This window comes from Emydura macquarii, unplaced genomic scaffold (assembly GCF_026122565.2).
Source record: "Emydura macquarii macquarii isolate MOO-44397 ecotype Brisbane River unplaced genomic scaffold, CSIRO-AGI_Emac_v2 contig_1045, whole genome shotgun sequence".
In the NCBI taxonomy this organism is placed as follows: Eukaryota; Metazoa; Chordata; order Testudines; family Chelidae; genus Emydura; species Emydura macquarii.
Window position 1 is genome coordinate 1 of NW_027131182.1, and position 24414 is coordinate 24414.

The 24414-nt window shown below is 58.6% G+C and overlaps 26 non-coding genes across 26 annotated transcripts; 13 read left to right on the forward strand and 13 right to left on the reverse strand.

The window, feature by feature from the left end:
• Nucleotides 1–198: 198 nt before the first annotated feature.
• TRNAT-UGU (transfer RNA threonine (anticodon UGU)) lies at nt 199–271 on the reverse strand. The gene has a single exon. It is a non-coding gene; the product is annotated as a tRNA-Thr (tRNA).
• A 129-nt stretch (nt 272–400) lies between these two features.
• TRNAL-UAA (transfer RNA leucine (anticodon UAA)) lies at nt 401–483 on the forward strand. Its single transcript has one exon. It is a non-coding gene; the product is annotated as a tRNA-Leu (tRNA).
• A 145-nt stretch (nt 484–628) lies between these two features.
• Nucleotides 629–701, reverse strand: TRNAT-AGU (transfer RNA threonine (anticodon AGU)). Its single transcript has one exon. It is a non-coding gene; the product is annotated as a tRNA-Thr (tRNA).
• Nucleotides 702–2507: 1806 nt separating this feature from the next.
• Nucleotides 2508–2590, forward strand: TRNAL-CAA (transfer RNA leucine (anticodon CAA)). Its single transcript has one exon. It is a non-coding gene; the product is annotated as a tRNA-Leu (tRNA).
• A 172-nt stretch (nt 2591–2762) lies between these two features.
• TRNAT-UGU (transfer RNA threonine (anticodon UGU)) lies at nt 2763–2835 on the reverse strand. Its single transcript has one exon. It is a non-coding gene; the product is annotated as a tRNA-Thr (tRNA).
• Nucleotides 2836–2964: 129 nt separating this feature from the next.
• TRNAL-UAA (transfer RNA leucine (anticodon UAA)) lies at nt 2965–3047 on the forward strand. Its single transcript has one exon. It is a non-coding gene; the product is annotated as a tRNA-Leu (tRNA).
• A 145-nt stretch (nt 3048–3192) lies between these two features.
• TRNAT-AGU (transfer RNA threonine (anticodon AGU)) lies at nt 3193–3265 on the reverse strand. Its single transcript has one exon. It is a non-coding gene; the product is annotated as a tRNA-Thr (tRNA).
• A 1817-nt stretch (nt 3266–5082) lies between these two features.
• On the forward strand, nt 5083–5165 carry TRNAL-CAA (transfer RNA leucine (anticodon CAA)). The gene has a single exon. It is a non-coding gene; the product is annotated as a tRNA-Leu (tRNA).
• A 172-nt stretch (nt 5166–5337) lies between these two features.
• On the reverse strand, nt 5338–5410 carry TRNAT-UGU (transfer RNA threonine (anticodon UGU)). Its single transcript has one exon. It is a non-coding gene; the product is annotated as a tRNA-Thr (tRNA).
• A 129-nt stretch (nt 5411–5539) lies between these two features.
• TRNAL-UAA (transfer RNA leucine (anticodon UAA)) lies at nt 5540–5622 on the forward strand. Its single transcript has one exon. It is a non-coding gene; the product is annotated as a tRNA-Leu (tRNA).
• A 145-nt stretch (nt 5623–5767) lies between these two features.
• On the reverse strand, nt 5768–5840 carry TRNAT-AGU (transfer RNA threonine (anticodon AGU)). Its single transcript has one exon. It is a non-coding gene; the product is annotated as a tRNA-Thr (tRNA).
• A 1823-nt stretch (nt 5841–7663) lies between these two features.
• TRNAL-CAA (transfer RNA leucine (anticodon CAA)) lies at nt 7664–7746 on the forward strand. Its single transcript has one exon. It is a non-coding gene; the product is annotated as a tRNA-Leu (tRNA).
• A 172-nt stretch (nt 7747–7918) lies between these two features.
• TRNAT-UGU (transfer RNA threonine (anticodon UGU)) lies at nt 7919–7991 on the reverse strand. The gene has a single exon. It is a non-coding gene; the product is annotated as a tRNA-Thr (tRNA).
• Nucleotides 7992–8120: 129 nt separating this feature from the next.
• On the forward strand, nt 8121–8203 carry TRNAL-UAA (transfer RNA leucine (anticodon UAA)). The gene has a single exon. It is a non-coding gene; the product is annotated as a tRNA-Leu (tRNA).
• A 145-nt stretch (nt 8204–8348) lies between these two features.
• On the reverse strand, nt 8349–8421 carry TRNAT-AGU (transfer RNA threonine (anticodon AGU)). Its single transcript has one exon. It is a non-coding gene; the product is annotated as a tRNA-Thr (tRNA).
• A 1799-nt stretch (nt 8422–10220) lies between these two features.
• Nucleotides 10221–10303, forward strand: TRNAL-CAA (transfer RNA leucine (anticodon CAA)). Its single transcript has one exon. It is a non-coding gene; the product is annotated as a tRNA-Leu (tRNA).
• Nucleotides 10304–10475: 172 nt separating this feature from the next.
• Nucleotides 10476–10548, reverse strand: TRNAT-UGU (transfer RNA threonine (anticodon UGU)). The gene has a single exon. It is a non-coding gene; the product is annotated as a tRNA-Thr (tRNA).
• A 129-nt stretch (nt 10549–10677) lies between these two features.
• TRNAL-UAA (transfer RNA leucine (anticodon UAA)) lies at nt 10678–10760 on the forward strand. Its single transcript has one exon. It is a non-coding gene; the product is annotated as a tRNA-Leu (tRNA).
• A 145-nt stretch (nt 10761–10905) lies between these two features.
• Nucleotides 10906–10978, reverse strand: TRNAT-AGU (transfer RNA threonine (anticodon AGU)). Its single transcript has one exon. It is a non-coding gene; the product is annotated as a tRNA-Thr (tRNA).
• A 1803-nt stretch (nt 10979–12781) lies between these two features.
• Nucleotides 12782–12864, forward strand: TRNAL-CAA (transfer RNA leucine (anticodon CAA)). Its single transcript has one exon. It is a non-coding gene; the product is annotated as a tRNA-Leu (tRNA).
• A 172-nt stretch (nt 12865–13036) lies between these two features.
• On the reverse strand, nt 13037–13109 carry TRNAT-UGU (transfer RNA threonine (anticodon UGU)). Its single transcript has one exon. It is a non-coding gene; the product is annotated as a tRNA-Thr (tRNA).
• Nucleotides 13110–13238: 129 nt separating this feature from the next.
• TRNAL-UAA (transfer RNA leucine (anticodon UAA)) lies at nt 13239–13321 on the forward strand. The gene has a single exon. It is a non-coding gene; the product is annotated as a tRNA-Leu (tRNA).
• Nucleotides 13322–13466: 145 nt separating this feature from the next.
• Nucleotides 13467–13539, reverse strand: TRNAT-AGU (transfer RNA threonine (anticodon AGU)). The gene has a single exon. It is a non-coding gene; the product is annotated as a tRNA-Thr (tRNA).
• Nucleotides 13540–15341: 1802 nt separating this feature from the next.
• TRNAL-CAA (transfer RNA leucine (anticodon CAA)) lies at nt 15342–15424 on the forward strand. The gene has a single exon. It is a non-coding gene; the product is annotated as a tRNA-Leu (tRNA).
• A 172-nt stretch (nt 15425–15596) lies between these two features.
• TRNAT-UGU (transfer RNA threonine (anticodon UGU)) lies at nt 15597–15669 on the reverse strand. The gene has a single exon. It is a non-coding gene; the product is annotated as a tRNA-Thr (tRNA).
• A 129-nt stretch (nt 15670–15798) lies between these two features.
• TRNAL-UAA (transfer RNA leucine (anticodon UAA)) lies at nt 15799–15881 on the forward strand. Its single transcript has one exon. It is a non-coding gene; the product is annotated as a tRNA-Leu (tRNA).
• The last annotated feature ends 8533 nt before the right edge of the window (nt 15882–24414 follow it).

A 24414-nucleotide genomic window follows, 5' to 3' on the forward strand; every position in this document is an offset into this window, starting at 1 on the left:
AGTGGGTTTAAATCCCACTGCTGGTTGAATTGGGACGTCAGCTCTTCTCCTTTGACCAACTGGTCCGCAAACGGCAGGCTGCGGCTTTTCTTTAAGAGAAGCCCCTTGCCCCTTCCCTGGAGAGAAGGCACGTGACTAAAAGCAAAGCCAGGACCTAGGTGCACGGAAGCAACAGCGCCCCCTAGGAACCTCCCCGCCAGGCCCCAGCGAAAATTGAACTCACGACCCCTGGTTTACAAGACCAATGCTCTAACCGCTGAGCTATGGAGCCAGAACAGCACCTTTCCCTGCGCGGCGCCCCACCAGGGAGGCTGCGCCTGCCATGGTCGTGCACTCTCGGCAGCTCGCTAAGAGGGTTCCCGAGCAGCGGCTGTTTGGCTGGGCAGCGCAGGTCGGCCTCACCAGAATGGCTGAGCGATTAAGGCGTTGGATTTAAGTTCCAATAGACGTTTGTCTGCGTGGGTTCCATCCCCACTTCTGGTAAGGGGGAGAGCGCTCTCCTTCCCCAGGGCTTGAGCTCTAGCCTTTCAGTCCTTTTGCCTCAGAAGAGCCTGCGGAAGGGCAACTCTTTCCACCCACCGGTGCCACTAAAAGGAAGGAAGAACTCCGACCCCTGCGCCTGGCAGCCAGGCTCCAGCGAGATTCGAACTCATGCCCTCTGGTTTACTAGACCAGCGCTCTAACCCCTGAGCTATGAAGCCGGGGGCTGAAGCCCCGCCCACCCGCCTGAATGCAAATGCCACTCGCTGCCAGGACGGGCTGCGGCTGGCCACCAGCCCAAAAAGGCTTGGATCCCCGGAGACAGGCCAAGACGTTCCTTCTGCCTCGAGAGAGCCTCGGGGGGAGCCCCGGGATGTCCGAGCGCTAAAGGTGTCGGGCTCCTGTTCCGCCAGGCGCCCGTCTGCGTGGCATCAGATCTCACTGCGGGCAGCGTGCGGCTCTGCCGGCTCCAGGTGGGCGCCCGTCCTCCTTTTGCTCCTCCCGCCCCGCAGAAGCGCTAGCTCTCTCAGACGAGCCTGTGGCGTCAGCTGAGGCGCCGGACGGCGGCCCAGCCCGGGGCGGTGTGTAATCTCTCGGGGTGAGAGGGCCTGAGCGCGTGCGAGGCTTTTCTCCCGGAGGGAAGAACCTCGCGCTCGCTGACGGTCGGGACGGCTGAGCGGGTAAGCTGTTGAGCCGCCCCGCCTAGGGGCCCGGCTGTCTAGCCGCGTGAATCCGGTTGCCCTGGGCAGCTGCCTTTGGACCGACTGGCAGGCTATTTCAAGCAGCTGCCGTTGCTTCCCTTCAAGCTGCACCCCTCCCGCTTCTCCCCCAAAGCCAAAGCCAAAGCCAAAGCCAAAGCCAAAGTCAACCAACAAGCACCAGCGAGCAAAGCCACCGTCACTGGCCGGGGAAGACCCGTGGCCCCAGAAGCTGCAGATTTGCCTAGGCCCAAGCAAGAGCGGAGCTCGTGCCCCCTTCCTGCCGAGACCACTGCCGCGGAGCGAGGCCAGGCGCCGCATGGTCACGCGCGGGGCCGGACGCGGCGCGGAGAGCCTCGGGTGTTGGGGGCGGAGCCGAGGCCGGAGCGAAGCCGCTTCTCAGCCGGAGCGCACCGCACGTCAGTGGGGAAGCCGGCGCTGAAGCCTCGGGGGAAGAGGCGAGCAGCCAGGTGCCGCCGGCCCTCGAAAGAGGGGCCCTGAGCCGAGACTCTGTCCCTTCCCCCACAGCTCAGCTCCGGGGGGGGCCCTTGCGTGGGATGGCAAAGGTGCCCTCATCGCGGGCTGGAGGTGGCTTCCCTCCTGTGGGCCCCCGGCGGCAGATAGGGGCCACAGGAGAATCCAGACGGCTCCTTTCTTCTTCCCAACTCTTCCGCCGGGGCTCTGCCCCCCTGCCGGCCCACGGGGATTTGGAGCCCGGCTCAACGGCCCTCGCCGCCTCCCTCTCCGTGCTCGGCTCAGATGCGGGCCCATTACGCTCAATGGGTTGACCTGGTGGCCGCAATTCTTGACGGCCGCGCTCTCCCCCCGCCGCACCCCACTCGGGACGCTGCTCCGCACCCCCAAAGGACGGGAAGGAAGGCTTAATAGTCCAGCCGCGGGACAACAAGCGGGCTCAGTCCTCAGCCTCTGGACGACAACTTGCACGCCTGGGGGGCTGACGGCCCTCGCGCCGCTTCCTCGCACCCATCGCCTCACAGCAAGACCCTCCCCGAGGCCACAGCGCTGCACCCAGCCACCGACGGCAGGAGCGCCTTCCACGGGACCAGCGCCACTCTAACCTTGGCTTTGGCTTGACACATTTCCACACACCTCTCTGACAGGGGCTCCAATTTCACCTCCCCCCAACTTCCCGAAAGGGACAGGCAGACGCAGCTTGCCAGGAGAACGGAAAGGGACCACTTGCTCAGCAAGCCTAGGACTGTCTCAGGCCCGCTGAGCCGCAGTCAATCGGCTCTTTGCCTAGAGGGGGAGCGCCGGCACGGGCCCAAGACCATGTGGGCGCAGCGGTGGCGCCCCACCCGCCCCTTCGCCAGGATGGCCGAGCGGTTAAGGCGTTGGACTCAAGTTCCAATGGGTGGGAGCCCGCGTGGGTTCGAATCCCACTTCTGGTAGAGTTGGGACGTCAGCTCTTCTCCTTTGACCAACTGGTCCGCAAACGGCAGGCTGGGGCTTTTCTTTAAGAGAAGCCCCTTGCCCCTTCCCTGGAGAGAAGGCACGTGACTAAAAGCAAAGCCAGGACCTAGGTGCACGGAAACAACAGCGCCCCCGAGGAGCCTCCCCGCCAGGCCCCAGCGAGAATTGAACTCGCGACCCCTGGTTTACAAGACCAATGCTCTAACTGCTGAGCTATGGAGCCGGAGCAGCGCCTCTCCCTGCGCGGAGCCCCACCAGGGAGGCTGCGCCTGCCATGGTCGTGCGCTCTCGGCAGCTCGCTAAGAGGGTTCCCGAGCAGCGGCTGTTTGGCTGGGCAGCGCAGGCCGGCCTCACCAGAATGGCCGAGCGGTTAAGGCGTTGGATTTAAGTTCCAATGGACATTTGTCTGCGTGGGTTCGATCCCCACTTCTGGTAAGGGGGAGCGTGCTCTCCTTCCCCAGGGCTTGCGCTCTAGCCTTTCAGTCCTTTTGCCTCAGAAGAGCCTGCGGAAGCGCAACTCTTTCCACCCACCGGTGCCACTAAAAGGACGGAAGAGCTCCGACCCCTGCGCCTGGAAGCCAGGCTCCAGCGAGATTCGAACTCACGCCCTCTGGTTTACTAGACCAGCGCTCTAACCCCTGAGCTATGAAGCCAGGGGCCGAAGCCCCGCCCACCCGCCTGAATGCAAATGCCACTCGCTGCCAGGACGGGCTGCGGCTGGCCACCAGCCCAAAAAGGCTTGGATCCTCGGAGACAGGCCAAGACGTTCCTTCTGCCTCGAGAGAGCCTCGGGGGAGCCCCGGGATGTCCGAGCGCTAAAGGTGTCGGGCTCCTGTTCCGCCAGGCGCCCGTCTGCGTGGCATCAGATCTCACTGCGGGCAGCGTGCGGCTCTGCCGGCTCCAGGTGGGCGCCCGTCCTCCTTTTGCTCCTCCCGCCCCGCAGAAGCGCTAGCTCTCTCAGACGAGCCTGTGGCGTCAGCTGAGGCGCCGGACGGCGGCCCAGCCCGGGGCGGTGTGTAATCTCTCGGGGTGAGAGGGCCTGAGCGCGTGCGAGGCTTTTCTCCCGGAGGGAAGAACCTCGCGCTCGCTGACGGTCGGGACGGCTGAGCGGGTAAGCTGTTGAGCCGCCCCGCCTAGGGGCCCGGCTGTCTAGCCGCGTGAATCCGGTTGCCCTGGGCAGCTGCCTTTGGACCGACTGGCAGGCTATTTCAAGCAGCTGCCGTTGCTTCCCTTCAAGCTGCACCCCTCCCGCTTCTCCCCCACCCCGCCCCAAAGCCCAAGCCAAAGCCAAAGCCCAAGCCAAAGCCAACCAACAAGCACCAGCGAGCAAAGCCACCGTCACTGGCCGGGGAAGACCCGTGGCCCCAGAAGCTGCAGATTTGCCTAGGCCCAAGCAAGAGCGGAGCTCGTGCCCCCTTCCTGCCGAGACCACTGCCGCGGAGCGAGGCCAGGCGCCGCATGGTCACGCGCGGGGCCGGACGCGGCGCGGAGAGCCTCGGGTGTTGGGGGCGGAGCCGAGGCCGGAGCGAAGCCGCTTCTCAGCCGGAGCGCACCGCACGTCAGTGGGGAAGCCGGCGCTGAAGCCTCGGGGGAAGAGGCGAGCAGCCAGGTGCCGCCGGCCCTCGAAAGAGGGGCCCTGAGCCGAGACTCTGTCCCTTCCCCCACAGCTCAGCTCCGGGGGGGGCCCTTGCGTGGGATGGCAAAGGTGCCCTCATCGCGGGCTGGAGGTGGCTTCCCTCCTGTGGGCCCCCGGCGGCAGATAGGGGCCACAGGAGAATCCAGACGGCTCCTTTCTTCTTCCCAACTCTTCCGCCGGGGCTCTGCCCCCCTGCCGGCCCACGGGGATTTGGAGCCCGGCTCAACGGCCCTCGCCGCCTCCCTCTCCGTGCTCGGCTCAGATGCGGGCCCATTACGCTCAATGGGTTGACCTGGTGGCCGCAATTCTTGACGGCCGCGCTCTCCCCCCCGCCGCACCCCACTCGGGACGCTGCTCCGCACCCCCAAAGGACGGGAAGGAAGGCTTAATAGTCCAGCCGCGGGACAACAAGCGGGCTCAGTCCTCAGCCTCTGGACGACAACTTGCACGCCTGGGGGGCTGACGGCCCTCGCGCCGCTTCCTCGCACCCATCGCCTCACAGCAAGACCCTCCCCGAGGCCACAGCGCTGCACCCAGCCACCGACGGCAGGAGCGCCTTCCACGGGACCAGCGCCACTCTAACCTTGGCTTTGGCTTGACACATTTCCACACACCTCTCTGACAGGGGCTCCAATTTCACCTCCCCCCAACTTCCCGAAAGGGACAGGCAGACGCAGCTTGCCAGGAGAACGGAAAGGGACCACTTGCTCAGCAAGCCTAGGACTGTCTCAGGCCCGCTGAGCCGCAGTCAATCGGCTCTTTGCCTAGAGGGGGAGCGCCGGCACGGGCCCAAGACCATGTGGGCGCAGCGGTGGCGCCCCCACCCGCCCCTTCGCCAGGATGGCCGAGCGGTTAAGGCGTTGGACTCAAGTTCCAATGGGTGGGAGCCCGCGTGGGTTCGAATCCCACTTCTGGTAGAGTTGGGACGTCAGCTCTTCTCCTTTGACCAACTGGTCCGCAAACGGCAGGCTGGGGCTTTTCTTTAAGAGAAGCCCCTTGCCCCTTCCCTGGAGAGAAGGCACGTGACTAAAAGCAAAGCCAGGACCTAGGTGCACGGAAACAACAGCGCCCCCGAGGAGCCTCCCCGCCAGGCCCCAGCGAGAATTGAACTCGCGACCCCTGGTTTACAAGACCAATGCTCTAACTGCTGAGCTATGGAGCCGGAGCAGCGCCTCTCCCTGCGCGGAGCCCCACCAGGGAGGCTGCGCCTGCCATGGTCGTGCGCTCTCGGCAGCTCGCTAAGAGGGTTCCCGAGCAGCGGCTGTTTGGCTGGGCAGCGCAGGCCGGCCTCACCAGAATGGCCGAGCGGTTAAGGCGTTGGATTTAAGTTCCAATGGACATTTGTCTGCGTGGGTTCGATCCCCACTTCTGGTAAGGGGGAGCGTGCTCTCCTTCCCCAGGGCTTGCGCTCTAGCCTTTCAGTCCTTTTGCCTCAGAAGAGCCTGCGGAAGCGCAACTCTTTCCACCCACCGGTGCCACTAAAAGGACGGAAGAGCTCCGACCCCTGCGCCTGGAAGCCAGGCTCCAGCGAGATTCGAACTCACGCCCTCTGGTTTACTAGACCAGCGCTCTAACCCCTGAGCTATGAAGCCGGGGGCCGAAGCCCCGCCCACCCGCCTGAATGCAAATGCCACTCGCTGCCAGGACGGGCTGCGGCTGGCCACCAGCCCAAAAAGGCTTGGATCCCCGGAGACAGGCCAAGACGTTCCTTCTGCCTCGAGAGAGCCTCGGGGGAGCCCCGGGATGTCCGAGCGCTAAAGGTGTCGGGCTCCTGTTCCGCCAGGCGCCCGTCTGCGTGGCATCAGATCTCACTGCGGGCAGCGTGCGGCTCTGCCGGCTCCAGGTGGGCGCCCGTCCTCCTTTTGCTCCTCCCGCCCCGCAGAAGCGCTAGCTCTCTCAGACGAGCCTGTGGCGTCAGCTGAGGCGCCGGACGGCGGCCCAGCCCGGGGCGGTGTGTAATCTCTCGGGGTGAGAGGGCCTGAGCGCGTGCGAGGCTTTTCTCCCGGAGGGAAGAACCTCGCGCTCGCTGACGGTCGGGACGGCTGAGCGGGTAAGCTGTTGAGCCGCCCCGCCTAGGGGCCCGGCTGTCTAGCCGCGTGAATCCGGTTGCCCTGGGCAGCTGCCTTTGGACCGACTGGCAGGCTATTTCAAGCAGCTGCCGTTGCTTCCCTTCAAGCTGCACCCCTCCCGCTTCTCCCCCACCCCGCCCCAAAGCCAAAGCCAAAGCCAAAGCCAAAGCCAAAGCCAAAGCCAACCAACAAGCACCAGCGAGCAAAGCCACCGTCACTGGCCGGGGAAGACCCGTGGCCCCAGAAGCTGCAGATTTGCCTAGGCCCAAGCAAGAGCGGAGCTCGTGCCCCCTTCCTGCCGAGACCACTGCCGCGGAGCGAGGCCAGGCGCCGCATGGTCACGCGCGGGGCCGGACGCGGCGCGGAGAGCCTCGGGTGTTGGGGGCGGAGCCGAGGCCGGAGCGAAGCCGCTTCTCAGCCGGAGCGCACCGCACGTCAGTGGGGAAGCCGGCGCTGAAGCCTCGGGGGAAGAGGCGAGCAGCCAGGTGCCGCCGGCCCTCGAAAGAGGGGCCCTGAGCCGAGACTCTGTCCCTTCCCCCACAGCTCAGCTCCGGGGGGGGCCCTTGCGTGGGATGGCAAAGGTGCCCTCATCGCGGGCTGGAGGTGGCTTCCCTCCTGTGGGCCCCCGGCGGCAGATAGGGGCCACAGGAGAATCCAGACGGCTCCTTTCTTCTTCCCAACTCTTCCGCCGGGGCTCTGCCCCCCTGCCGGCCCACGGGGATTTGGAGCCCGGCTCAACGGCCCTCGCCGCCTCCCTCTCCGTGCTCGGCTCAGATGCGGGCCCATTACGCTCAATGGGTTGACCTGGTGGCCGCAATTCTTGACGGCCGCGCTCTCCCCCCCGCCGCACCCCACTCGGGACGCTGCTCCGCACCCCCAAAGGACGGGAAGGAAGGCTTAATAGTCCAGCCGCGGGACAACAAGCGGGCTCAGTCCTCAGCCTCTGGACGACAACTTGCACGCCTGGGGGGCTGACGGCCCTCGCGCCGCTTCCTCGCACCCATCGCCTCACAGCAAGACCCTCCCCGAGGCCACAGCGCTGCACCCAGCCACCGACGGCAGGAGCGCCTTCCACGGGACCAGCGCCACTCTAACCTTGGCTTTGGCTTGACACATTTCCACACACCTCTCTGACAGGGGCTCCAATTTCACCTCCCCCCAACTTCCCGAAAGGGACAGGCAGACGCAGCTTGCCAGGAGAACGGAAAGGGACCACTTGCTCAGCAAGCCTAGGACTGTCTCAGGCCCGCTGAGCCGCAGTCAATCGGCTCTTTGCCTAGAGGGGGAGCGCCGGCACGGGCCCAAGACCATGTGGGCGCAGCGGTGGCGCCCCCACCCGCCCCTTCGCCAGGATGGCCGAGCGGTTAAGGCGTTGGACTCAAGTTCCAATGGGTGGGAGCCCGCGTGGGTTCGAATCCCACTTCTGGTAGAGTTGGGACGTCAGCTCTTCTCCTTTGACCAACTGGTCCGCAAACGGCAGGCTGGGGCTTTTCTTTAAGAGAAGCCCCTTGCCCCTTCCCTGGAGAGAAGGCACGTGACTAAAAGCAAAGCCAGGACCTAGGTGCACGGAAACAACAGCGCCCCCGAGGAGCCTCCCCGCCAGGCCCCAGCGAGAATTGAACTCGCGACCCCTGGTTTACAAGACCAATGCTCTAACCGCTGAGCTATGGAGCCGGAGCAGCGCCTCTCCCTGCGCGGAGCCCCACCAGGGAGGCTGCGCCTGCCATGGTCGTGCGCTCTCGGCAGCTCGCTAAGAGGGTTCCCGAGCAGCGGCTGTTTGGCTGGGCAGCGCAGGTCGGCCTCACCAGACTGGCCGAGCGGTTAAGGCGTTGGATTTAAGTTCCAATGGACGTTTGTCTGCGTGGGTTCGATCCCCACTTCTGGTAAGGGGGAGCGTGCTCTCCTTCCCCAGGGCTTGCGCTCTAGCCTTTCAGTCCTTTTGCCTCAGAAGAGCCTGCGGAAGCGCAACTCTTTCCACCCACCGGTGCCACTAAAAGGACGGAAGAGCTCCGACCCCTCCGCCTGGCAGCCAGGCTCCAGCGAGATTCGAACTCACGCCCTCTGGTTTACTAGACCAGCGCTCTAACCCCTGAGCTATGAAGCCGGGGGCCGAAGCCCCGCCCACCCGCCTGAATGCAAATGCCACTCGCTGCCAGGACGGGCTGCGGCTGGCCACCAGCCCAAAAGGCTTGGATCCCCGGAGACAGGCCAAGACGTTCCTTCTGCCTCGAGAGAGCCTCGGGGGAGCCCCGGGATGTCCGAGCGCTAAAGGTGTCGGGCTCCTGTTCCGCCAGGCGCCCGTCTGCGTGGCATCAGATCTCACTGCGGGCAGCGTGCGGCTCTGCCGGCTCCAGGTGGGCGCCCGTCCTCCTTTTGCTCCTCCCGCCCCGCAGAAGCGCTAGCTCTCTCAGACGAGCCTGTGGCGTCAGCTGAGGCGCCGGACGGCGGCCCAGCCCGGGGCGGTGTGTAATCTCTCGGGGTGAGAGGGCCTGAGCGCGTGCGAGGCTTTTCTCCCGGAGGGAAGAACCTCGCGCTCGCTGACGGTCGGGACGGCTGAGCGGGTAAGCTGTTGAGCCGCCCCGCCTAGGGGCCCGGCTGTCTAGCCGCGTGAATCCGGTTGCCCTGGGCAGCTGCCTTTGGACCGACTGGCAGGCTATTTCAAGCAGCTGCCGTTGCTTCCCTTCAAGCTGCACCCCTCCCGCTTCTCCCCCACCCCGCCCCAAAGCCAAAGCCAAAGCCAAAGCCAACCAACAAGCACCAGCGAGCAAAGCCACCGTCACTGGCCGGGGAAGACCCGTGGCCCCAGAAGCTGCAGATTTGCCTAGGCCCAAGCAAGAGCGGAGCTCGTGCCCCCTTCCTGCCGAGACCACTGCCGCGGAGCGAGGCCAGGCGCCGCATGGTCACGCGCGGGGCCGGACGCGGCGCGGAGAGCCTCGGGTGTTGGGGGCGGAGCCGAGGCCGGAGCGAAGCCGCTTCTCAGCCGGAGCGCACCGCACGTCAGTGGGGAAGCCGGCGCTGAAGCCTCGGGGGAAGAGGCGAGCAGCCAGGTGCCGCCGGCCCTCGAAAGAGGGGCCCTGAGCCGAGACTCTGTCCCTTCCCCCACAGCTCAGCTCCGGGGGGGGCCCTTGCGTGGGATGGCAAAGGTGCCCTCATCGCGGGCTGGAGGTGGCTTCCCTCCTGTGGGCCCCCGGCGGCAGATAGGGGCCACAGGAGAATCCAGACGGCTCCTTTCTTCTTCCCAACTCTTCCGCCGGGGCTCTGCCCCTGCCGGCCCACGGGGATTTGGAGCCCGGCTCAACGGCCCTCGCCGCCTCCCTCTCCGTGCTCGGCTCAGATGCGGGCCCATTACGCTCAATGGGTTGACCTGGTGGCCGCAATTCTTGACGGCCGCGCTCTCCCCCCGCCGCACCCCACTCGGGACGCTGCTCCGCACCCCCAAAGGACGGGAAGGAAGGCTTAATAGTCCAGCCGCGGGACAACAAGCGGGCTCAGTCCTCAGCCTCTGGACGACAACTTGCACGCCTGGGGGCTGACGGCCCTCGCGCCGCTTCCTCGCACCCATCGCCTCACAGCAAGACCCTCCCCGAGGCCACAGCGCTGCACCCAGCCACCGACGGCAGGAGCGCCTTCCACGGGACCAGCGCCACTCTAACCTTGGCTTTGGCTTGACACATTTCCACACACCTCTCTGACAGGGGCTCCAATTTCACCTCCCCCCAACTTCCCGAAAGGGACAGGCAGACGCAGCTTGCCAGGAGAACGGAAAGGGACCACTTGCTCAGCAAGCCTAGGACTGTCTCAGGCCCGCTGAGCCGCAGTCAATCGGCTCTTTGCCTAGAGGGGGAGCGCCGGCACGGGCCCAAGACCATGTGGGCGCAGCGGTGGCGCCCCACCCGCCCCTTCGCCAGGATGGCCGAGCGGTTAAGGCGTTGGACTCAAGTTCCAATGGGTGGGAGCCCGCGTGGGTTCGAATCCCACTTCTGGTAGAGTTGGGACGTCAGCTCTTCTCCTTTGACCAACTGGTCCGCAAACGGCAGGCTGGGGCTTTTCTTTAAGAGAAGCCCCTTGCCCCTTCCCTGGAGAGAAGGCACGTGACTAAAAGCAAAGCCAGGACCTAGGTGCACGGAAACAACAGCGCCCCCGAGGAGCCTCCCCGCCAGGCCCCAGCGAGAATTGAACTCGCGACCCCTGGTTTACAAGACCAATGCTCTAACTGCTGAGCTATGGAGCCGGAGCAGCGCCTCTCCCTGCGCGGAGCCCCACCAGGGAGGCTGCGCCTGCCATGGTCGTGCGCTCTCGGCAGCTCGCTAAGAGGGTTCCCGAGCAGCGGCTGTTTGGCTGGGCAGCGCAGGCCGGCCTCACCAGAATGGCCGAGCGGTTAAGGCGTTGGATTTAAGTTCCAATGGACATTTGTCTGCGTGGGTTCGATCCCCACTTCTGGTAAGGGGGAGCGTGCTCTCCTTCCCCAGGGCTTGCGCTCTAGCCTTTCAGTCCTTTTGCCTCAGAAGAGCCTGCGGAAGCGCAACTCTTTCCACCCACCGGTGCCACTAAAAGGACGGAAGAGCTCCGACCCCTGCGCCTGGAAGCCAGGCTCCAGCGAGATTCGAACTCACGCCCTCTGGTTTACTAGACCAGCGCTCTAACCCCTGAGCTATGAAGCCGGGGGCCGAAGCCCCGCCCACCCGCCTGAATGCAAATGCCACTCGCTGCCAGGACGGGCTGCGGCTGGCCACCAGCCCAAAAAGGCTTGGATCCCCGGAGACAGGCCAAGACGTTCCTTCTGCCTCGAGAGAGCCTCGGGGGGAGCCCCGGGATGTCCGAGCGCTAAAGGTGTCGGGCTCCTGTTCCGCCAGGCGCCCGTCTGCGTGGCATCAGATCTCACTGCGGGCAGCGTGCGGCTCTGCCGGCTCCAGGTGGGCGCCCGTCCTCCTTTTGCTCCTCCCGCCCCGCAGAAGCGCTAGCTCTCTCAGACGAGCCTGTGGCGTCAGCTGAGGCGCCGGACGGCGGCCCAGCCCGGGGCGGTGTGTAATCTCTCGGGGTGAGAGGGCCTGAGCGCGTGCGAGGCTTTTCTCCCGGAGGGAAGAACCTCGCGCTCGCTGACGGTCGGGACGGCTGAGCGGGTAAGCTGTTGAGCCGCCCCGCCTAGGGGCCCGGCTGTCTAGCCGCGTGAATCCGGTTGCCCTGGGCAGCTGCCTTTGGACCGACTGGCAGGCTATTTCAAGCAGCTGCCGTTGCTTCCCTTCAAGCTGCACCCCTCCCGCTTCTCCCCCACCCCGCCCCAAAGCCAAAGCCAAAGCCAAAGCCAACCAACAAGCACCAGCGAGCAAAGCCACCGTCACTGGCCGGGGAAGACCCGTGGCCCCAGAAGCTGCAGATTTGCCTAGGCCCAAGCAAGAGCGGAGCTCGTGCCCCCTTCCTGCCGAGACCACTGCCGCGGAGCGAGGCCAGGCGCCGCATGGTCACGCGCGGGGCCGGACGCGGCGCGGAGAGCCTCGGGTGTTGGGGGCGGAGCCGAGGCCGGAGCGAAGCCGCTTCTCAGCCGGAGCGCACCGCACGTCAGTGGGGAAGCCGGCGCTGAAGCCTCGGGGGAAGAGGCGAGCAGCCAGGTGCCGCCGGCCCTCGAAAGAGGGGCCCTGAGCCGAGACTCTGTCCCTTCCCCCACAGCTCAGCTCCGGGGGGCCCTTGCGTGGGATGGCAAAGGTGCCCTCATCGCGGGCTGGAGGTGGCTTCCCTCCTGTGGGCCCCCGGCGGCAGATAGGGGCCACAGGAGAATCCAGACGGCTCCTTTCTTCTTCCCAACTCTTCCGCCGGGGCTCTGCCCCCCTGCCGGCCCACGGGGATTTGGAGCCCGGCTCAACGGCCCTCGCCGCCTCCCTCTCCGTGCTCGGCTCAGATGCGGGCCCATTACGCTCAATGGGTTGACCTGGTGGCCGCAATTCTTGACGGCCGCGCTCTCCCCCCCGCCGCACCCCACTCGGGACGCTGCTCCGCACCCCCAAAGGACGGGAAGGAAGGCTTAATAGTCCAGCCGCGGGACAACAAGCGGGCTCAGTCCTCAGCCTCTGGACGACAACTTGCACGCCTGGGGGGCTGACGGCCCTCGCGCCGCTTCCTCGCACCCATCGCCTCACAGCAAGACCCTCCCCGAGGCCACAGCGCTGCACCCAGCCACCGACGGCAGGAGCGCCTTCCACGGGACCAGCGCCACTCTAACCTTGGCTTTGGCTTGACACATTTCCACACACCTCTCTGACAGGGGCTCCAATTTCACCTCCCCCCAACTTCCCGAAAGGGACAGGCAGACGCAGCTTGCCAGGAGAACGGAAAGGGACCACTTGCTCAGCAAGCCTAGGACTGTCTCAGGCCCGCTGAGCCGCAGTCAATCGGCTCTTTGCCTAGAGGGGGAGCGCCGGCACGGGCCCAAGACCATGTGGGCGCAGCGGTGGCGCCCCACCCGCCCCTTCGCCAGGATGGCCGAGCGGTTAAGGCGTTGGACTCAAGTTCCAATGGGTGGGAGCCCGCGTGGGTTCGAATCCCACTTCTGGTAGAGTTGGGACGTCAGCTCTTCTCCTTTGACCAACTGGTCCGCAAACGGCAGGCTGGGGCTTTTCTTTAAGAGAAGCCCCTTGCCCCTTCCCTGGAGAGAAGGCACGTGACTAAAAGCAAAGCCAGGACCTAGGTGCACGGAAACAACAGCGCCCCCGAGGAGCCTCCCCGCCAGGCCCCAGCGAGAATTGAACTCGCGACCCCTGGTTTACAAGACCAATGCTCTAACCGCTGAGCTATGGAGCCGGAGCAGCGCCTCTCCCTGCGCGGAGCCCCACCAGGGAGGCTGCGCCTGCCATGGTCGTGCGCTCTCGGCAGCTCGCTAAGAGGGTTCCCGAGCAGCGGCTGTTTGGCTGGGCAGCGCAGGTCGGCCTCACCAGAATGGCCGAGCGGTTAAGGCGTTGGATTTAAGTTCCAATGGACGTTTGTCTGCGTGGGTTCGATCCCCACTTCTGGTAAGGGGGAGCGTGCTCTCCTTCCCCAGGGCTTGCGCTCTAGCCTTTCAGTCCTTTTGCCTCAGAAGAGCCTGCGGAAGCGCAACTCTTTCCACCCACCGGTGCCACTAAAAGGACGGAAGAGCTCCGACCCCTCCGCCTGGCAGCCAGGCTCCAGCGAGATTCGAACTCACGCCCTCTGGTTTACTAGACCAGCGCTCTAACCCCTGAGCTATGAAGCCGGGGGCCGAAGCCCCGCCCACCCGCCTGAATGCAAATGCCACTCGCTGCCAGGACGGGCTGCGGCTGGCCACCAGCCCAAAAAGGCTTGGATCCCCGGAGACAGGCCAAGACGTTCCTTCTGCCTCGAGAGAGCCTCGGGGGAGCCCCGGGATGTCCGAGCGCTAAAGGTGTCGGGCTCCTGTTCCGCCAGGCGCCCGTCTGCGTGGCATCAGATCTCACTGCGGCCAGCGTGCGGCTCTGCCGGCTCCAGGTGGGCGCCCGTCCTCCTTTTGCTCCTCCCGCCCCGCAGAAGCGCTAGCTCTCTCAGACGAGCCTGTGGCGTCAGCTGAGGCGCCGGACGGCGGCCCAGCCCGGGGCGGTGTGTAATCTCTCGGGGTGAGAGGGCCTGAGCGCGTGCGAGGCTTTTCTCCCGGAGGGAAGAACCTCGCGCTCGCTGACGGTCGGGACGGCTGAGCGGGTAAGCTGTTGAGCCGCCCCGCCTAGGGGCCCGGCTGTCTAGCCGCGTGAATCCGGTTGCCCTGGGCAGCTGCCTTTGGACCGACTGGCAGGCTATTTCAAGCAGCTGCCGTTGCTTCCCTTCAAGCTGCACCCCTCCCGCTTCTCCCCCACCCCGCCCCAAAGCCAAAGCCAAAGCCAAAGCCAACCAACAAGCACCAGCGAGCAAAGCCACCGTCACTGGCCGGGGAAGACCCGTGGCCCCAGAAGCTGCAGATTTGCCTAGGCCCAAGCAAGAGCGGAGCTCGTGCCCCCTTTCTGCCGAGACCACTGCCGCGGAGCGAGGCCAGGCGCCGCATGGTCACGCGCGGGGCCGGACGCGGCGCGGAGAGCCTCGGGTGTTGGGGGCGGAGCCGAGGCCGGAGCGAAGCCGCTTCTCAGCCGGAGCGCACCGCACGTCAGTGGGGAAGCCGGCGCTGAAGCCTCGGGGGAAGAGGCGAGCAGCCAGGTGCCGCCGGCCCTCGAAAGAGGGGCCCTGAGCCGAGACTCTGTCCCTTCCCCCACAGCTCAGCTCCGGGGGGGGCCCTTGCGTGGGATGGCAAAGGTGCCCTCATCGCGGGCTGGAGGTGGCTTCCCTCCTGTGGGCCCCCGGCGGCAGATAGGGGCCACAGGAGAATCCAGACGGCTCCTTTCTTCTTCCCAACTCTTCCGCCGGGGCTCTGCCCCTGCCGGCCCACGGGGATTTGGAGCCCGGCTCAACGGCCCTCGCCGCCTCCCTCTCCGTGCTCGGCTCAGATGCGGGCCCATTACGCTCAATGGGTTGACCTGGTGGCCGCAATTCTTGACGGCCGCGCTCTCCCCCCCGCCGCACCCCACTCGGGACGCTGCTCCGCACCCCCAAAGGACGGGAAGGAAGGCTTAATAGTCCAGCCGCGGGACAACAAGCGGGCTCAGTCCTCAGCCTCTGGACGACAACTTGCACGCCTGGGGGGCTGACGGCCCTCGCGCCGCTTCCTCGCACCCATCGCCTCACAGCAAGACCCTCCCCGAGGCCACAGCGCTGCACCCAGCCACCGACGGCAGGAGCGCCTTCCACGGGACCAGCGCCACTCTAACCTTGGCTTTGGCTTGACACATTTCCACACACCTCTCTGACAGGGGCTCCAATTTCACCTCCCCCCAACTTCCCGAAAGGGACAGGCAGACGCAGCTTGCCAGGAGAACGGAAAGGGACCACTTGCTCAGCAAGCCTAGGACTGTCTCAGGCCCGCTGAGCCGCAGTCAATCGGCTCTTTGCCTAGAGGGGGAGCGCCGGCACGGGCCCAAGACCATGTGGGCGCAGCGGTGGCGCCCCACCCGCCCCTTCGCCAGGATGGCCGAGCGGTTAAGGCGTTGGACTCAAGTTCCAATGGGTGGGAGCCCGCGTGGGTTCGAATCCCACTTCTGGTAGAGTTGGGACGTCAGCTCTTCTCCTTTGACCAACTGGTCCGCAAACGGCAGGCTGGGGCTTTTCTTTAAGAGAAGCCCCTTGCCCCTTCCCTGGAGAGAAGGCACGTGACTAAAAGCAAAGCCAGGACCTAGGTGCACGGAAACAACAGCGCCCCCGAGGAGCCTCCCCGCCAGGCCCCAGCAAGAATTGAACTCGTGACCCCTGGTTTACAAGACCAATGCTCTAACCGCTGAGCTATGGAGCCAGAGCAGCACCTCTCCCTGCGCGGCGCCCCACCAGGGAGGCTGCGCCTGCCATGGTCGTGCGCTCTCGGCAGCTCGCTAAGAGGGTTCCCGAGCAGCGGCTGTTTGGCTGGGCAGCGCAGGTCGGCCTCACCAGAATGGCCGAGCGGTTAAGGCGTTGGATTTAAGTTCCAATGGACGTTTGTCTGCGTGGGTTCGATCCCCACTTCTGGTAAGGGGGAGCGTGCTCTCCTTCCCCAGGGCTTGCGCTCTGTCCTTTTGCCTCAGAAGAGCCTGCGGAAGCGCAACTCTTTCCACCCACCGGTGCCACTAAAAGGAACAAGGAGCTCTGAGCTCTCAGCCAGGCTCCAGCGATATTCAGCTGGGTAATCGAAGTAGTTAGTCCGAGGCCCCGTCTAGCTTTAGCAGCCTGCCCTGTTCTTCTCTGAAGCCCCTCTCGCTCCCAGCAGGAGCAGCAGCAGGTGTCCTCCTCCACAGGCTAGGTCTCTCAGCGTCCCCCTGCTTGCCAGGTATCGTCCTTCAATTCCCTGTCACCACCACAGTGAGCCAGGCAGTCTTCATGTTCACCGTCCCGCTTACCGTGGCTGGTAAGGGAAGCCGATCGAGCCCTCTACTCTGGGGACCCTAGGGCCTGCCGTTCCGGACTTTCCTCTCACCGCTCCCTCCCTCGACTCCTTCCGATTTCTCTCTTCATTTTGGGCGTATCAGCTCCATACCCTCTGCCCAGGGAGTGACTACCCCAGCCAGCAGCAACCCTTTCTCCGCGGCAAGCCGAAGCTTCGTGGCTTTCTTGGCCCCGCCTTCTCCTGCCCAGCTGAGCTTGTTTGCACTCCATGTCTGCTCCCCGGCTGTTCCTACAGGTGCAGCCTATGGCTTCTTAATAGTCCTACCCGGCCGCCTCAGCCCCCTCCAGTCCTGTGTGGCTTGGGCAGCCCAGTGCAGTTAGCCTCGCCTTCCATTCATTCGGAGGCCTCATGAGGGCAGAGATCCTGGGCGAGGCTTGTTCGTTTGGGGGCATGATGCTTGCTTTGGGAGCAAGAGGTCCCCACTTCAAATCCCGGACAAGCCCTGATAAGGGGGTGGGGGGGTTGGAGGATCTGCCGTCTTTCACGGAGCAAGTTTTGCCTTAGGTTTTACTCCACATTCCTGCCAAGCCACGGCTGCCTTACCATCTGAATTAGCTGTCAGCTTCAGCTAGCCCCCGATGGAAGCTATGGCTGCAGAGGGGAAGCCTGGCTATACACCTCCCCCGGGGTGGAAGGAGGGGCTTGAGCCGGCCCCGCAAGGGGACTGGGGCCCTGGGGCGAGAAGGGAGAGCCTGGGCGGGGGCCTCGCCTTCTCCTGGGAGCGGGAGGTTGAGGTGGCGGCTCGGGGTGTCAGACTCTCAGTCACCGATTTGAGCCATTTCACCCAATGGGCTGACCAGGTGGCCGGAATTCTCTCCGGCCGGAGTGCACTTCCCAAACGTTGCCCTGGAGGGTCCGTGCTTCCTGGCGCATGCCACACGGGGGAGGGCGGGGGGCTTAAGTGTCCAGCTGCAGCACAGGGTGGCGAGGCTTTCTAACGGACACCCCTAAAAAGGGGACAGGCTTAAGGGGCGGCGTACGGGGGTTGAGGCTGAGAGGTCCCTGGAGGCCTTCCGTTCACAGGCCAGAGGCACAGGCCCCCATCCCAAAGGCCAGAATGGAGCACCCTGCTCACCCACAGAGGAGAACTCTTGCCCCTTTCTTTAGCTTTCCTTCTACCTGCTCCCCCACTCATTTCTTCTGGGCTCAAAGCACTCCACCCCGGGTGGCGAAGCTGCAGGCACTGGATGATCACCACCCGTAGCCCACTGCACGCAAGGGAATCTTGCCCAGCATGTTGTGGCTCCGTAGGCGTGCCACTGAGAGGGGGTGAAACATGAGAGCTCCAGTCGTCTCTTGTTTTTGGCCCGCGACTGCTGAGGCCTGACCATTGCAGTAAGGGAGAACGCAGCTTGTTGATCTTGAGGTACGATTTTCACTACGGGCGCAAGAGGTCAAGGGTTCAGCTCCCTGACAAGCCCTCCCCAAGGGTGTGTTTGTTGCTCTGCCTTCACATTTGCAGGCTTGCTCTGGCTGCCGGTTCTTTTTTTGGCAACTCCTGGGGAACGTCGCTTTAGCGATAGTTCCCAAGGGATTTGGCAGACTAGGCCACGAGTCTACTTTTGCCTGAGATTTTCTCCCAAAATGGGGTGATGACGTGAGCTTTCTTAGGGTGTCAATTTGGTTTGTCGACTCAGGGTTGTGATGGAGCGACGGCGGAGATGACCTTGGGAAGGTGAAGCTAGGCGCATCAGTTTTCAGCTTTCTGGAGACAGCGGCCTGCTCTTTCTGTCGAGCTTCTGAGGCATGCCGAAAGCTTCCGCCACATGTGTGGCTTGTTGGTCTAGGAGCATGATTCTTGCTTTGGGTGCAAGAGAGCTGGGGTTCAAGTCCCGTACAAACCCTTGCGGCCACTTTCTGTACTGTTGGAGCGTGACTTTGGTGGCGCGTCGTTCTGTAGCACCCTCTTCTTTTGCTTTGCTTTGCGGGCCGGCATGGTCCACTCACCGCTGAACGGCGCCTCCTTGTGGCTCATCCGGGAAGTTGAAGTGGTCAGTCCTGGGTTTTAAAGGCCTACCTGCTTCCGATCAGATTTTGTCATTGTGGGTTCCAACCCCCGGGGTAGGGGGGGGTTGGTTCTCCCTCTCCATCAATTTCAGAGGGAGGCCACACCTCCCGGCTACAGAGGGGTACTCAGCGGCAGCCAGAGCCGTGGTGAACCTGGAAAAGAGCAGGGCCCTTGGGGTGGGATTGAACCTGGTGGGGGTTTTCTGTTATCCATCAGGGATGTGTGGTTAGTAACCAACTGAGACAGGAACATCCCAGAGTAGTGAACGTTTTGAGAGTTCTGTTTGGGGTCAGTGATGATATGGAGAACATGAACTGAGAGAGGCAGCTGTCAGCCTGTGCTGACTGGCTCGACCGGTGGAGTGTAGCCTGATTTTAAGGTTATTAATTTATTGAATAGGGTAATAGGTTTGCCAACTAATCTGATTAAAGGATTATGAGGTTCATATCCTTAATCGGGCTTCAGGTGAATTTTATAAGGACCCCGGGTACAACACAGGAAAAATTCCAGTGATAACCAATATTTGTATAATTTATAAATTTATTAAGATAACATAAAATAATAAATAAATGACTGATATAGAGAAAATAAAATGAATAATCAAATGGATAATGGATTAATACAGTCTTAAATGTAAAGACTTATTTGATATATATATCTATGATATGCTTTAAACTAGTATACTCACACCCTTCCTGGACTTGGTTGAAAGAGATGTCTAATTTCTCAAGTTGGAGTAAGAATGGAATAAGCACTGCTTCAAAGCTAAGAGCAATAAGCTAAGACTAACATTACAACATGACAACTTTAAGAATATAAAATGAAAGAATGACTCTTAACACTAAATAAAACTTCAAGCAGGGTAGCTGACAGTCGACTGCCCCGATGAGCTGGATTTGATCTTTCTTATACCCCCAAGAATATGGATCCTCCTTCCCGGCCCATACTTGGTCTTTCCACCTCCAAACTTTTGGGGTACATATAATCTATTGGCTACTAGGTTCGTACGTATTATTGACTTATTCACATCCTTTTCCAGGTGGTCTTTTATCTCACCTTTGTTATTTCTAGCTTATTGTGGGTTCTGTGGTGTTCTCATAAAGTTTCTTGGGCGTAACCGGGGACAGCCCCTTCCCCTTTTAATGTCTCTTGACTTGTCTAGGGTAAAGGTTATGACCATATATGTCTTATCCTGTTATACATTGATACTTATCTAAGCCAAAGGTTGAATATATATATATACTAACGGTAGCTGTCATCCAGTATGTGGCCTGGAAGGTACTTTGCATTACAGCTAAATAAGATATCTAATTTTATTATTTAATCACACAATCATATCAAAATATATATGAAAAATATCTCTAATAATAATAATGCAAGCAAGCAGGCTAGTTCTATAGGCTACAGGAGCAAGTGGATCTTGACAGTTGCCCAGAAGGTCACAATGCTCAAGACCTAACTTTTGGCTGTGGAAAATTTCCTCAGCCCCATATTTCCCCTGCATCACAAGTACTGCTGAAACTGAACAAAGTGTCTTTCCACTTCTTAGTAGGGTAGTAGGATGGCTATACTGAGGAAAAGAGTGGCTTTTCTGCCAGCGACAGACGGGGGAGTGGGCACGGTGTGCTTTGAAGCCTTTTACATCTCCATCTTTTTGGTTTTTAATTTTCAGTGGGTAGCGAAGCTGGAGGGCAGGACTGGCTAGAGGGGAACAGCGGGGCAGCCAGTCACACAGACTGCAACTGCTTGTTTGGATCTGCCCATCCTTTTTCCAATCCCACTGGATGAAGCATTGGGTCTGGGGTGGTCGGTGGTGACGGAGGGGGCAGGAGATAAGAAGAGCCCCTGCCCCTCTTGTATCCATCCACTTCCGGCTTATGTCCTATGAGCGTTTCAATGGGTGGCTAGGTGGAAGGTGCTCGTGGATCAGTTCAAGCCACAACAGTGCCCCCTCCACAGCAGTAGCAGTGGCTGCAGCAGCGAACTCCCTCCCACTTTGCCTGAGTCCTCATGGTGGTCTATGTACCAGTGGGTGATGCAGGCCAATTTTAGGGATGTTCCTCTGATGGTGAGCAACTGTCCCCAGCACTTACTGATGGAAGCCTTAAAGTATTTGCAAATGGCATGGCTGCCCTTTAAGTATAGGAACATGCGTTGGCGCATCTTCCATGGGAAACTGTCCAGTCAGGCTAATGTGCATGTCCAGCATGTGCAGAATACAGCCTGCCCACGGGCGTTGTATCAGGTTTTGGCACTGTAGAAGACTATGGACCACTTTTTAGTGGATTTTTTTTTATGTGACAGGTGTGGGGATTTCAGGCCATGCAATGGCAGCTGCCAGACTTGCCCAGCCATGATTTTATACAATTGGTTTTTGGCTTGTTCCTGGATGAATGGGGGCATGTCAAGGGGCAACTGTGACACACTGCACCCCCCACCCCCATGTATGCACTTATGGTGTGATTGTTTATCGTTCATGTTCATTCTTATAGTATAATTGTGTATTGTTTAATGCAAAGTGTGTCCTGTAAGATGTTTTTTGGAATGCTCATGGCATACTGAACATTATTGTTACAGTAATATGTTTGTTGCAAGGTTATGTGTATTGTTATTAGGCTTTGCTATGTAATATTCCCAACTATGTGTCTCTGTGGGGCTTGAAGCAGATTCAGGCAAAACCTTCCAAGAGCAGAGAGGCAGTTCATGCCTCATTAAGGCATACATAAAACAAACCAGCTCTTCCAGGAACAATGGACTAACCTAAGCATTGATAAGAGGATGCTCATGAGACTCAAGCATGGATGAACCCGTACAAGGGCATTGTTTGTCACCTGACCCTAAAGAGAGGGATGCAGGAACATGTTGAAAAGGGGAGACATTTTGCTGTTCTCTCTCTCTCTCTGTCTTCCACCTCCTTCTACAAACACTACCAAGCAATTGAAATGCTGACCCAGGGGAGAGCTTGGATTGCAAGGAGGCCAGCCAGCCTGTGGTGAGAATTTTCTAAGACTGTAAGGTTGCTGAAAGTCTTAAGCTTAGTTTAGAATGTGTTTGGCTTTTATTTGCTTTTCATCAAATCTTACCTGCTTTCCTCTGACTTATAATCACTTTAAAACTTTCTGTACTTAATACATTTGTTTGTTTGTTTTATCTAAAGCAGTGCATGTGGTTTAAGGTGTGTTAAGGTTCCATTTGAAGTGACAATGCTGATGAATATCTATTTCTTTGATGAATTGAAAAATAATGAGCTTGCAGTGTGCAGTGGGAAGTGCTGACCATTGTAAGATGGTGAGAATGAAGCACCCAGCTCAACTTGAAAGGAGAACTGTTGCTGCTTTTTTTTTCCCTTCTACCCAGTCTTCCCCTAGTGGATAAATGACTAGATTGAGACTCCCAACACCTACCTGCTATTATCAACTATTCTATTCTTTATAGGTTTTTATAAAGCACTCATCACTGTAGGTTCTGTTCCAGATCTGCCGGATTATGTTTAGCAAGTCTCATCTCCTTTTTGTGCCTCAGTTTCTCTATCTATAAAATGGTGATCATACTGGCCTCCTTTGTAATACAGTCTGAAATCCATGGATGAAAAGTTCTGTATAAAAGTTAAGTAGCAGTAGTACAGGATTTCTGTTAAAATGGTTGATTTAATAATACATTCATAATCTGTTACATGATGGCTATTCCTCCTCTCCCCAATTTGGTATCCTAAGTAAGTGCTGGTTTACTCTCAGTGGAGATGAATATGGGTTACTTTGGGTTTTCAAAGCTCTGTAAGGCATGCCTTATTGGCCTAAACTTCTTGTAGATAACATTTGGAAAGTCAATTTCTGACTGAGCCAGGATGTATCATCCATAACAAAGCTGCTGGACTATACAGCACTACTTAAGGTGATTAATTTATATAACTCTTACAGCAATGTGCTTTTATTTTTTTTTAAATGGTGCATCCTGTAGTGAATGAGTCCTAAGTGTTTGACAGTAGTCATTAAAGATTCACAGATAACACCTTAAACAAGAGTGGATTATAAAAACTAAATGCAGTGAGTCAGATTTGAACTTGTTTAATAATTCTGTCTACCTGACCTTTAAGGACCTGACATAAAATGTTTATGGTCAGCATATGTAGACTTCAAACCAGTCTTGTATTTTGCCTGTGTAGAAATGGGTGTGAAATCAGAAGCTGGGGTGGGAAATTCTGCCCTTGAACATTTAATATTGTCAAAAGCAAGGCCCTTATGGTGGGACCAACTCCTTTCCGTACTGGTGACCAATTACCATTGATTTCACTGGTATTATTTATGCAAGTGAATGCTCTCCCAAAAGCATTCCACACACAATCCCTAACATATGACAATATAGCTCCCCAGCTGGTGTGTATCAGTGTAATTCAATAGCTTTTAATGGGGTTGAGCTAATTTACCCCATCTGATGGGCTGGCCCAAATAATTTATTCCCCCTATACATAAGGCATTCCAGGAAATAAATGCACCCGGAGCACAGTTTATTGAACTCACTAACAAAGCCCTGTATGCTAAATTCAAGAAAAGACTGCAGCGATGTAGACTGACAGACTTTCTAATGTGCTTTTTTTATACATTAAGTAGAACACTGGAATGTTTCAGCGATTTGTCAAGGCAAATTGATGGATTTCTAATGGACAGCAATAAAGGGCATTGTAACAGTTTCAGAAGATATAGCTGTAAGGATATGATTCTTCCTTGATCTTGGAGTCCAGTCCAAAGTTTGAGATTTGCATTCCTTTTCTTGTAAAACTAATGGAAAACAGCTGCAGAAGTGGCTTTCACCTGCTCCCCTCTGTTTCAAATGATCAATGACATTCACATGGCTTTTGAGTAAAAGTTTCAATACACGTAAGTCTAAAAATGCCAATTATTTTTGTGGGGAATTTTGAAAATGTTCTTTTTCCCCCTTAAATTTTCTGTGATTTTTTCTTTCAGTTTTTCTAAGCAAACACATAAAATTGAGGGAGGGGGAAATAGTTTAAAAAAAACATTTTTGCAAGTTTTTTTTTCCCTTTCAAGTACCCCTACCCTCCATTCAACATCCTCCTCTAACATTTTAGCTGATCTTAGTTTTTCGTGATCTTAGCTGACTGTGGACCATTCCTTTGAGAAAAGTGATGGAAGATTCATTGCTTAAGAATTTTATAGCTTGTCAAAGTGCTAGAAAATACACTGTAGGGAGGAATCCTGTACTACCCCTAAGGGATGGAGTAATTGACCTGAACAGGTATGTTTCATTTGAATTTGTATGATCTCATGAATCAGAACCAAAGTAAAGTGAATATAATTGGAATAACACACTACAAGCCAGAGTTCGTGTAGAATAGGTCTTGCTTAATTAAAGATCAGTTTCCATACAACCAAAGTATCTACATTAAAAACATATGTTTTATTCCATTGGGGATGACATCTTTTTAAATGAGCTTTCTCAGTGGATAAATACATTTAGCCTCAGTACTTTGAACTCAAATGTTAATCATATTTCTTCCATGGCCCACAGAAGCTAAACTTCTATTACATCTCAGAACAGCTGCCACCATTCTCCTTTTGGAACTTGTTCCTATGTTTACAAGAGAACAAAACATAGATAAGAATCTTTGACAGAGACTAGTGTTTTGAAAATATGGTGATAATAATCTTGTTGTCCATGCTGGAATTGAATGTTTCTTCTATGATATGTACAATGAAAAACAGCTGCAACAAAAGTGATATGTCTTTGCTGGGTGCCTCATGAGACGTCTTGGGTAATTCCTACGAGTGGTTGCTTTGGTCTGTGATACGAGATGCCTCCTGCTTTGTCCGTTTCACATCTGCATTAATGGCATTGTGATATCAAATAATAAGTTTGCCATGAACATAAATAAGTCACTATCGTGGCTTATAGTAACTACATAGCTCATAGTTTAAAAATTATAGAACAAAAATAGAATACTATTCATAACCAAAGTTGGGGAGCAGATTCCATAACATGGGCCAAATTCTGCTTTAGCTTCTACTGAAGAAAGTAAATGAAAGTAGAGTTTGGTTCTAAGAATGTGTGTTTGCCCTTAATTCTCATGACTAGCCAGAGAAAAAATCTTCCCTTCC